We start from the raw sequence: 12,018 nt of genomic DNA on the forward strand, positions 1-12,018 counted from the left end.
GCGGCAAAAGGGGGACCAACACAATGTTAGGCAGGTGGTCATAACGTTATGCCTGATGGTTGGCTATAAAGTTATGCCTGGTCAGTGTTTTTTATTGTTTTTGTTTGTTTTTCTGCTAGCTTGTTAAGTGGTCTGGCAGACGTAAATCAATAACCAAATCAATAACCAAAGTTGTTTGCAGAATTCCACAGGTCACCTATGCAACAGGAAGTGGCATCATTTCCATTTCCCGAAGAGCTTGTGCAGAAGAAAAATGAGTGGTTGCTTTTTGTCGATGATGTGCTACCGAATGAAAGAGTTAAAATATGAACGAAATGAAATACTGAAATCTTCATAAATACTCCAGCCATTAGCTTGAAAGATGGTGTACCACAGTTTGTGTATTTTGCTAATAATATAAGCTTGCATCCTAAATATTCCAAAAACAAATCAACTCTGTGACTCGAGCCCGTTTCTTATTTAAGAGCGAAACGCAAATTTAGAAACGGAATATTTGGAATAAAATCCAAACTAGCATTACAGACGGCGCCATATGCCAGCTCACAGACATCGCTGCAAGTTTTTTTCAAACTCAGCATACAAACCGCGCTAATTGTAAAGCTTTTAGAGGAGCACGGAAGCGCTAATGAACAGTATTTTGTATTAAGCTTTTTTTTTTATCGTGCTTTGACAAGCAGCCCGAGAAAATGACTTTTGATGGGTATTATGCAAATGATACCAGCTGTTACTTCCAATGGAAAAGACTCCTAATAATATTCTCTCTCCATTTCCATCTTACTTCCCTAACCTAAGCACCTCCCTTCTTTCTTTTCTGGCGCATCTGCCTGTTAATCGAGTCAGTTGCGAGGGTCAGACGTGTGTGGTCTGATAAGTCTGATCCATCAGTGTCCTCGCTGCTCGCGGCCGAGGCCTGTGACGAAGCTCGGCTGTGTGTCTGGAGCAGAGCTCATTAACTCCCATTCACACACAGACGCTTTCTCGCTGGCCTTTATGCAGCAGCTACCAGCACGTGAACAGGTTCCTCAAGGTCAAATAGAGGAGCTGAATAAAGCCGAAACACAGCAGGAGACGCCACATCATCATGCAGCCCTGGCCTCAGCATCCAAATCATAGACACATCCAAAGTTCCACCTTCTTTTCAAATGTTTTTTTTTTTTTTTTTTTGGCAAGACATTTCTTTCACAGAATAACTATGAATAAATATGAGAACCCATAGTGCAGGTTTCTGGAACCATGACAAGCTGAGAGTCATTTTTTTTTTTTTTTTTACAAAAAACAATGCCTGGGGTAGAGGGGGAGGAAAAATGGAAACAAAACAAATTACAAGATAAAATAAAACGAAAGGAAACAAAGTAAAACCAAATGAAACAAACGAGAAGAAGAACAGGAAAAACCCAAAATAAAAAAATGATGACAAAAACAACAACAAAAAAACAAACAAACAAAGACACAACTAAATACATTTAGGAAAAGGAGTCAAAATAACAAAAGAAATACTTGTAAGTAAAACAACAAAGGTTGGACAACAAAATCAATGAAAAATGAACTGACAAAAAAACAAATTACTGTGAAACAACAACAAAAAAAATTTATAGATAAAATATGTATTTAAAATAATAAAAACAGTCGACAAAAAGATATGTAAAACATAACATTAAAATGCATTAAAATTAAAATAAAACAATAAATCATGCATACATTAAAAATAAAATACAAATTATAAAGTAAAAATAAAAAGTTTAAAAAAAAAAAAAAAAAAAAAAAAAAAAAAAGATAACATTAATGATGTTGTATAACTTTTGCCCTGAATAATCACGAGCATCCGGATTCTAAATTCTAAATCGCGATAGTTTTTGCGTCGCCTGATTGAGTGCTGTTTAATAAATGAAGATCGCGAAATCCTCGCTCCAAACTGCGGCATTATTATTCCTTCCGTGCTGTCTCTCCGCCGCCATTCCGCCTGCTGGTGTTTGGGAGGCGTCTGCTGAGAGCGAGCTCTGGAGCACATCCTTTTATGTTTATTAGCCACATTACGGACTGTATCGGCACATTTGCAGAAAGGAGGCGCCTTAATGAGGCCAAATTAATTCTGCCGAGATATTAAACAAAAGCTGATGAGAACAGCCCGTCAAGCATGACTAGGTAAAAAAAGATGTGTGTGTGAGACAGAGAAAGGCAAAGAGATGCGAGTGTAACCTAATTCACTGAGCTCTGTCAATTTTCTCCACATACACACCCTTTTCATCTAAACGTTCGAAACGCGCGCACGAAAATGCATTTCGGTTTCGCAGATCTCAGATCGAAGTGGCTTTTTTTTCGCTAATGCTATCATTAGTTGAAAGCCTCTAAGCGAATATGCGCCGAGCTGCAGCTTTAAGGCTGTAGATTCGAAATGCATCAAGGCTGTTTCGGAAACTAGACCCTGTTCTGTCTCTATCGCTGTATAACATAAGCGGCCTTATGTCTCTAATCTGTATTCTCTCGTATTGAGTGGTTCAGTAAAGCTCTCTGACTCTGAACATGTTCGGCATAATGGGAAAACGAGCAAAGCAGCTCAAGTGGTATTAATAGAGCGACAGCATGTAAGCCTATTTGGTTAGGAAACTGAAACGTGCAGTTTTATTGATTTCGCGGAACAATTTTATTTACAAGCCGATCCTGGGCGCCGCTATGATATGCAGAAAGTTCCGGAAACCTTCCGTAGCTGCTTCTTCGTCAAAGAGAAGGACAACATGACATGATCTCAGAGTACAGACTGTGCTGGTGTGCCGTGCTGATCCTAGTGCAGCGGTATACATACATACATACACACATACATACTGTACTGTCACACCATATGTAAATACTGCAGAGGCAAAACTGGTGCTGGCTAACATCCATGAAAAATGTCCCAAATGTCCCATTGATGCTCTCAATAAACATGTCTCGGCCCAGAGCTCATCAAAACAAGGGCTTATAATTTGCCCATAGTACGCTAGTCAGACATTTTATGACGTTGTTATCAGATGCTACAATAAGCTATAAATGTAATCAGCCACTCAAACACTGGATGATAAGATAGATAGATAGATAGATAGATAGATAGATAGATAGATAGATAGATAGATAGATAGATAGATAGATAGATAGATAGATAGACAGACAGACAGACAGACAGACAGACAGACAGACAGACAGACAGACAGACAGACAGACAGACAGACAGATAGATAGATAGATAGATCTCAATGGAAAGAGCGAAAGAATAGAAATACTGTAGGCAAAAATACTGCAAAAAAATTAAAAAGAAAAAACAAACAAATGAAAAAACAGACAACAAAAGCTAGCAAATAAACAAAAATATAATTTAAATAAACCAACTAACAAATAAACAGACAAATAAATGAACGAATAAATAAACAAAGCAAAAACAAATTGAAACAAATAAAAAAAAATTTGATTGCCGGAGAAATATTTTTCTTACGTACTTTCTGAACCAAAATGTGAAACTACTTTGGAAATTTTATATAGTAAAAAAAGGATTACAATTATGGTGCATTTGGCGCAATCTGTCGTAAATATTGTAAAAATAGTTAATTGAATTACATAATCTGAACCTGGAGATCGAAAAAACGCATCAAGGAACTTTTATTGTGTAACTTCTGATGTCACATTAGTTTGTAAATCTTCATGTTTGAAACATCTTTACGTTGAACAAAAAAAACAAATAAATAAAAAAAAACACCAATCCTGTAAGCCATTAGCACACTGGTGGTCAAATTTGAGCGTAGCCATTAGAAATTCTTTCGCATTAGCAATTGCACATGCATATTTCAAATGGACCATTTCCCATATGCAACCCAGTGCAAGTAAAATAGTCTTGTCTCCAAAAACCACACTTCAGCGGGTATTTACCCAACATAATCCCATTAGCATGAATCACTCTAATGCGCTGTGGTGCGGTATGAGCCCCGCTTTCCCCACACATGGTGTCGTTTGTGATAGGCCAGCAGAGCCAGGCGGCAGATGACTCAGTGCGAGTGAGGATGCTTACTACAGGGAAGTGGCGTCTCGCTTTGTGAGTCTTGGCAGTGCGGTCTAATCAAATGTTCCTGGAAATGGCTTCCTGTCCGGCGATGGGGAGCCGAGCTCCGTGCGAGATAAAGATTTCTCTGCCTCCGATGCCAAAAGCTGTTTTAATAACCCAGGCTGTCTGTGATGGAGTGCTATAGGAGACTGTGGCGAGGTACAATGCTGTATTATGCTCTGGGGCTGCAGTCAGGAATGGTTGACCAGTTGTTACGGATCAGTTCATTTCAAATGTGCCGGGTTGTAACTGCTTAAAAAAAAGTGCACACCCACTGATTTTGGAATAACATAGTGTGTGTGTGTGTGTGTGGGGGGGGGGGGGTTTATTAGTTTTGAAACAGTAAAGGAAAAATTTTTTAAATAATATTGTCAAAGTAATCACCAAACTTGGAGCTGCTCTGAATACGCATACTGTAACATTTCACCTTTTACAATTTTTTGAAATATTTTTTATTACATTTTAGCATATTAATATAGATTTTAGCATAGGAAATTAAATTTGAGCATATTGAATTGGTGTTGTCTTGAAACAAGTTGTTTTAGACTTTAAATAACACAATTATTTTTATAGTTACAACTATAGTTACAGTTTATAGTTATATATACTATATAGTTATACTGATCATCTCTAGACTTTAGATAATATAGTAATAGCTACTATTGTAATAATTACTTTTATAATCACTATATAGTTGTAGTTATCATATGTACCTGGTTCAGTTAAAAGCTTAAGATAATATAGTTACTATAGTTGTAGCCACAGTTATAGTTAATGTATAGTTATAGTTATTATTATAAGTACTGTTATTGATATAGTTACAAAAATATTTATAATAATTATAGTTATACAGCTAAAATGTATTGTTATTGCTGCTGTATAGTTATAATTCCTTTTTAACTATTAAAAGCTAGAGATCGTGATGAGAGTTTAACCATCCCCGAAGCTAGTGAGCTTGTCTCAGCCCAGGAAATGAATTGTTTGCCACTTCTAGACCAGTGAATACGAGCGGTACCACTGGATTACAGCCTCTGAGGAGCGGTGCACATTATGAGTCTGCATCTCTGGTGAATAGGTTGTATTTTATTTAAATTTGTTATGTTTTTGTCCTGTTATCAGACAAATATTAATTCTGAACTGCTCCAGATGATGTAGGTGCACAGTTGTGGTTGTAGTGTAGAGGTTTGGAGTCCTAACTGGGTTTCTTGCGTTAGTAAAATGGTATTCACCCTCCATATGTGAAATGCATCTCTCTTTATAATGCCACGTGTTGTTATATTGAGTTTTGTATAGTTTTGATGGTTTCTATAATTGCGACGTGATAGTGGTGGTATTAAGAGGTGGATTATGTCTGGTAAATCCTCACTGAAGGCCCAGGTACCAAATGCACGGCCTGCCACTGGTATACAGTTATAGTCTGCATGCTGTAGTTATAGCTATAGGTAAAGTTCTTATTGACATTTTAACAATTATAGTGAAAACTATAGCAATAGTTCATTAATAGTTATACATAAATGGGATAGTTGTAGTTATGATTATTATACTTACAGTTGTAATAGCACACGACATTAAAAAATCACAGCCTGTGCAATTCAACAAAAAGTGGAAATTTGTTCCTTCCACCTCATGAATTGAAAGTTTCACATGATAAATTGGTGTCACTTTGCTGTTTAACTCGTGTTTTAACATCTCGTGAAACAGATTCGAGAAATGTGAGAATCCATGCTTAAAAGCAAGGAAGAGAACGCGACAAAAGAGTGGAGTGATTTTCCAAAAACAGAACACAGTGATGTGTTTTATTCTGTTTAGACCACAGTAATTTCTCAACGATTATATAATTCATTAATAAGAAAAACTCAGCAGGTAATTTTTATGCATTTAATGTCACATTTAATATTTAATTGAACACATTTTACCTGACAATTTGCCAATAGCAGCTTTATACATTTGTTTTGGCACCAACTTCTTTATTCTGTCACTTAAAGTATAAAAAAGCAATGTTACTAAGAAACCTTGAAAACATCTGTCAATAAACCTATGGTGAGTTGAACAGCTTAACATTAGAGCTTCACCTCTGACTATTACAAAGCACTAAGACTGGAGACTCCTTCCAAAAATAATGAATGGACATACAGTATGTTCATAGAAACATTTAAAGGCTCTGGCATGGAGGACTTGGTGTCTAATCAATTAATCTAATTCAGATGTTAAGCTAATTTATTGCTCAGAAGCTCCTGGATCCACACCTCCAACTGACTGTATAAGACTGTAGAAAGCACATTACTCATAATCACACACTCCGGTGCTTATGGTATTTATCACTCTCTGGTGTTTGTATTGTTTTTTATGAATTACAATCACACTCTGGGTGTCACCCGAATGAGGATGGATTCCAATTTGAGTCTGGTTCCTCTCGAGGTTCCTTCCTCTTACCATCTAAGGAAGTTTTCCTTGCTCATTGAGGATAAATACACATAATTTACTTTAACATTTCTATAATTCTTACATTCTGGTAAAGCTGCTTTGAGACCATTTCCATTATGATAAAATCGCTATAGAAATAAACTTGAATTGAAAACCTCTGAAAAATCGATGACTCCACATTAAAAACATCCACTATAAAAATCCATGTGTAATTTTATGAAAAATTAAACGAATATGCTTTATAAACTGTATTAACTCTTATTAATGAGGTAATCTGTGTTTTTTGTCAGCGTTTTTCTCTGTTGGTACGGACGTGTGAGAGCGGCGTATTGACATGATGTAGACAGTAGATCCCGTTTAAAGTGTTCTATCTGACTACACTGGGCAAACAGTGAGAACTCTGATAAGGGTTTGTCTGCTGGTGAGCTCTCGCTATTACATCATCGCTGCTGTGATGCACAGAAATGAGGTCAGCGAACAGTCAGGACTCATCAGTGCTTGCTTTTTTGCTAAGGATATTTAAGCGAGAAGCTCACAGCTGTTTGCTTATTATGATTCATTGAATGAGCTCATTGGAAAAGAAAAATGCTAGGATTAAGGACTTGTTGCATGCTGTGATTATAAAATCGAGAAAAAAAAAACCAATGAGCCACCAGAGTGACTTGTATTAGAGTTTCCAAAACCATGACCGACCCGGTTAATGGGGGTTAGTGCTAGTGTAAAAATGTGCACACAAGCAGTGTTTAATAAACAAAGAAAACTATTTAAATAATTAATTTATTCATTAAATTGAATAAAAACGAGGAACTTCTGTAAGATGGACACCATAGTAAGGTAGACACCCTCACAAAGTACATTTTCAGAGCATGATATTAGCAAGATTGCTGCATATAAACATCAAAAAAACATGTTTTATTTGCATTATACATATTATGCAATATATATTGTTATTTCAATAATAATAATAACAAAATTTGTTTATTTGTATACAGTAAAAAATGATTAGTATTACACTTGGATTATGTGGCATGTCCTCCGAACTACTCCATGTCAGTAAATTTACTATAAAATACTAAAAAAAGATCTAAGCTAACTAATAATTAATGTATAAATAAATACCCCCCAAAAAAGTTTCTGGTTGATCATTTAAATTTGCCCTTTTTTTTGTTTTTCAATTCCCTTTGGCGAATGTTAATCTGTGTCTTTTGCCCAAAACTGCTGTTAAAGCAACGACTAGGCTAAAGATTTCTGAGACCACTTTATCAGATTAAATCACATCAACCTGATGATGACCACTCACACACACTCAAACACATGCTGCAAATCTTGTTCCCCTTTGGTTTAGTGAAAACAATCCAGTACCAGCAGCACTCATGCAGCCCCAGACCATGATGCTACCACCACCATGCTTGACTGTAGGCAAGACCATCTGAGCAAAACAAGTTTCAGTGGTTCCAGTCATTAATGCTCTTGGTCAGTTTGCCTTCAGCAATCTGTTTGCAGGCTTTCTTGAGAGCCAGCTTCAGAAGAGGTTTCCTTCTGGGATAACGGCAGTGTAGACCGATTTGTTACAGTGTGCGGCGTATGGTCTGGGCGCTGACAAGAGGATCTTCCACTTCTGCAACCTCTAAAGCAATGCTGGAAGCACTAACGCGTCTGTTTTTTGAAGCAGCTTCTGTACCTGATGCACAGCAAGAGGACTCAACTTCTTTGTTGGACCCTTGCGAGGCCTGTTCTGAGTGAAACCCCGTCTTGGAAAACCTCTGTATGTCCCTGATTATTACTGTAACTCAGTTTCAGGATGTTAGCGATTTTCTTATAACCTCGGCCATCTTAGAGGAGAGCAAAAACTCTAATTCACAAATCCTCAGAGTTTCTTTGCCATGTTGAACATCCTGTGGTCATTATGAGAGAATTGTACTAAAAACACCAAATTTTAACTGCTCTAATACAAGATACACAAATTCGTATGTTCCTGTCAAGCAGAAAAAAACGTGAACATGATGAAAAGGACATGTGGTTTTGCATGGTTTCACAGCGTACAGCTGTTATCATTTAGGGTGTACTCACTTTTGTTGCCAGCTATTTAGGCAATAAAGGCTGTATGTCCAGTTATTTTCAGAGGAAAGTAAATCTATGCTGCTATACAAGCTGCACATTGACTTCTCTAAAATATATCTGTTTCATTTCTATAGTATTGTCTATTTTAAGCTTTAAAATGTTACGAGTAATCGTTTTACGACTATCTATACACATATTTGATAAAAAGCCAGCTTTTTACAGTAAGCACCAAAAATCACTTGCCACTAATCAATACAGCAGATAACAGAACACTTTCCAAAAGCCATTTAGCGACGTCTTAACGTCGCGCAGAGCTCCCAACCTGTCAAAATATTTTGCAGCGGGCCAGCTTGAGGGGACAACAGCAACATTTCACGCTTTTCACAACCCAAAAAACCTGGTAGCTTCAGACACTTCTCTTTATCTAAGCCTGGTGTGCGAGCTCGAGGACGCAGATATAAGACTCTACAGTGTAATGTAGCAAAAATACAGTATCATATACTGACATTTATGTATTTAAAGTTATCCTTATAATATATAATCTGCACAGGACGGAAATGATGGGGCTTTACGATCTGATGAAAAAAAGCTGTAAATGGGTGATTAATAAAAAAAAATTTTGGATATATTATAATATAAAAGAAATATATCTGTGCACAATGGATATGAGATTATTCATTTCGATGGTGCACAATAGGATTTCAACCAAAGATCTGGATAAAAGAAAAAACACCTGTCAATTATCCAGTTTAATAAATATATACATAGCTGCTTGTAATCAGATTCTGGTTTCCTACACAGAGAACATTCGATACTGTGACACCTTGTAAGTGTATCATCTATTACTTATTATATTATCATTTTGACCAAATATAAGGCACCCAGCCACAGAGGTATATTGTTTGGAAGCAATTAACGAGCAGTCACTTCTTCCCTGAGTGCAACAGCACAGCATCTGGTCAGGTAAGAGTTTAGCTCAGGAGGACAGAAAAAAAAATTAAAATTAAATAAACAACGCCTCTGAGAATACATATATACACGATCAGCGATCGCTCAGGAATTCGCCGGAAAGAAGCTGCAGAAATGCGACTTGCAGAGAACTGGAATAATAATTGGGTGGAACAACAGAATGGCGGCGGGTCCCGAGGGAGCCACTGGAACTGAATCCTCTCTTTAACAAAGCAAAGCTGAGCAAGGTGTGTTTTGGTGGGTGGGGGTAGGGGGGTGTAGTTGGGGGTTGGGGAATCAAATCAGTGTCCTTGAATATGTTTCTCCTGAGAGCTATTTCAGTCTTGCTCTCTCACTCTCACCATTTTACCTTCCTCTTGCTTGGCTGTCTGTTGCTCTCTTTTTTTAATTTATGCATCATCTTCTCGCTCGCTCTCTCTCGTTTTCTGTCACACGCATGAAGACATTCTCTCTCACCCTCTTTCTGTTCACTGAGGCAATGGCTCATCTATGAGAGGAGGAAAGGGGTAAAAAGGGGTCTAGACTAAGAGGGTGAGAGAAAGAAAATAAGAGAGAAATACAGAGAAAGAGTATGCAGGTCCAACAACAACATCCATCTCTATTTTCCTGTAAGCCGAGCGCTCCGAGGCCACTCGGAGAGCAATCAAAATTCCCCAGGTTTCCATTCTTGCCACATGCTTAGCTGTACAATGCGAGCGCACCATATGCTCCAAGATGGGATTTGGTGCAATTTTAAGCCCGATGGCCTTCAAATTCGCAGCAGAACAAAGAGAGCGAACAGCTGGCTGTCTCTGTGGCTCGATGGCGCCGAGTCAACCTGTTCAATCATATGCCGTCCTTGTTTATCTCCGCGTTTGGTTTACTTACTCTGAACGCATACAGCCACGAGCCGAAAAAACTTTCGAGCGAATGGCAAAAACCATTGCATTTCTTTTTTTGACGCAGGAGAGTAAAAAAAGGGGGCGCCGTCAAAAAAGCGGAAGGTTCGGCCGTGCAAGCCTTCGTGAGCTTTAGCGATGTGATAATTACAAGTCTATTATGCAGCCCCGGACCGTTAGCTTTCACCTCGTCTCTCCTGCTGTCCGAACCTTTCATGTCGGCTTTCCCCTGTCTTTGAGGGCCATCCTGGCTTAGCGAATGAGCTCGTTTCTCCCTGCAGGGAACCACGGGATCAGATGTTCCCTTTGGCAGCGGTGCACAGAAAGAGGGGGCTACACAGGACGGCTTGTAAAAAGCTTTCAGCGCGGCTCAGGTATCGCGCCCCCGAGCCAGGTCAGCACAACACCGCTCTCTAAGTGTCAGGCGCACAAATGAGCTCGTGATAAAGCTCCCTGCAGCTTTCACCTCCACCAGGCTTAATACACACTGTATGCTGGGCCTCTCCAGTCTGGCAGACCCCCCAAAAAAGAGGTACTCCAGTAAATGTAAGTGTTTCGACAGGGTGAGTTTTAAAATCCCTAGACGGACATCAGAATTCAAATATACAACACAGTGAAGAGACTTACAAAATGCTTTGCTTACTGTTTACATACAAAAACGAAAACTCTTGTAGCTCTGGCTCAAAGGGACACAAATATCTGTCCATAATTTACATAAAAGATCACAATCATTGCTCAATTTTTAAATCATAACTTTTAGCCTGGTTTTATTTATTAATTTCCCTCCTATTTTGCCCTATAAAGGGCTGTTTGTGAAATCAGTATCGCTGTTTATTTTTTTCATTACATCGTATTGCATCGAATTGCATTGTGTTGACTCAAATCAAAATCGGTATCACTTCATCGGAAGCTCCTATATATGGATCTTTAATGTATCTTAACGTTGGCTACGCATCGAGATGCGAATCGCATCGGCCTATTATGGAGATGCACATCCTTAGCAGCAGGTTTGGTATAATGCACTTTGCAATTACCTTTTCATTGCTATAGTAACGGATCATACACCTCAAAAAGAGACCTTAAATAAATGTGCTGCATTGTTTTGATATAAGGAGACATTCAATTTACATGTACAGTAGGTAAATAGTCTGTAGTGTCAGACTTATATAAATGTCAATAACAACTATTAACAGATATGTGTTTCTGAAATGATGCACAACATAAAAATTAATTACAAAAGCCTAATAGTTTGACATTTCTTTTAATAACAAATAATACCTTGTAAATATTGGTTTGGGAAGGTAGTAGCCTAGTGGTTATGGCATTGGACTTTGGATCCAGGGGTTGTAGGTTCCAGTCCCGGCCATACCAGGCTGCCACTCTTAGACTTTTGAGCAAGGTCCTTAAACCCTCATGGGTGCACAATTGTGGGAAGTGGGATAAAGTACTCCACCATGGACGGTCTGCAAGCCCCGCTGCGATAGGAGATCAGTGGGCATTGGGTTAGCAACCCGACCCCGTTAGAAAACTTCTACGGAAACAGCAAGTAAGCCATTATACCCTTGCTGCCCAATGCACCTCATGACGTGGAAGGGATAAAATAAATACCTAGCTAAATAT

The 12,018-nt window shown here is 38.3% G+C and overlaps 1 protein-coding gene across 4 annotated transcripts in view; it reads right to left on the reverse strand.

The window, feature by feature from the left end:
• The window catches only part of aff2 (AF4/FMR2 family, member 2), a 255,571-nt gene that overhangs the window by 159,233 nt on the left and 84,320 nt on the right, over window positions 1–12,018 (reverse strand). The gene's annotated exons all lie outside the window — the stretch shown is intronic.

This window comes from Silurus aristotelis (genome assembly GCF_946808225.1).
Source record: "Silurus aristotelis genome assembly, chromosome: 14".
In the NCBI taxonomy this organism is placed as follows: domain Eukaryota; kingdom Metazoa; phylum Chordata; class Actinopteri; order Siluriformes; family Siluridae; genus Silurus; species Silurus aristotelis.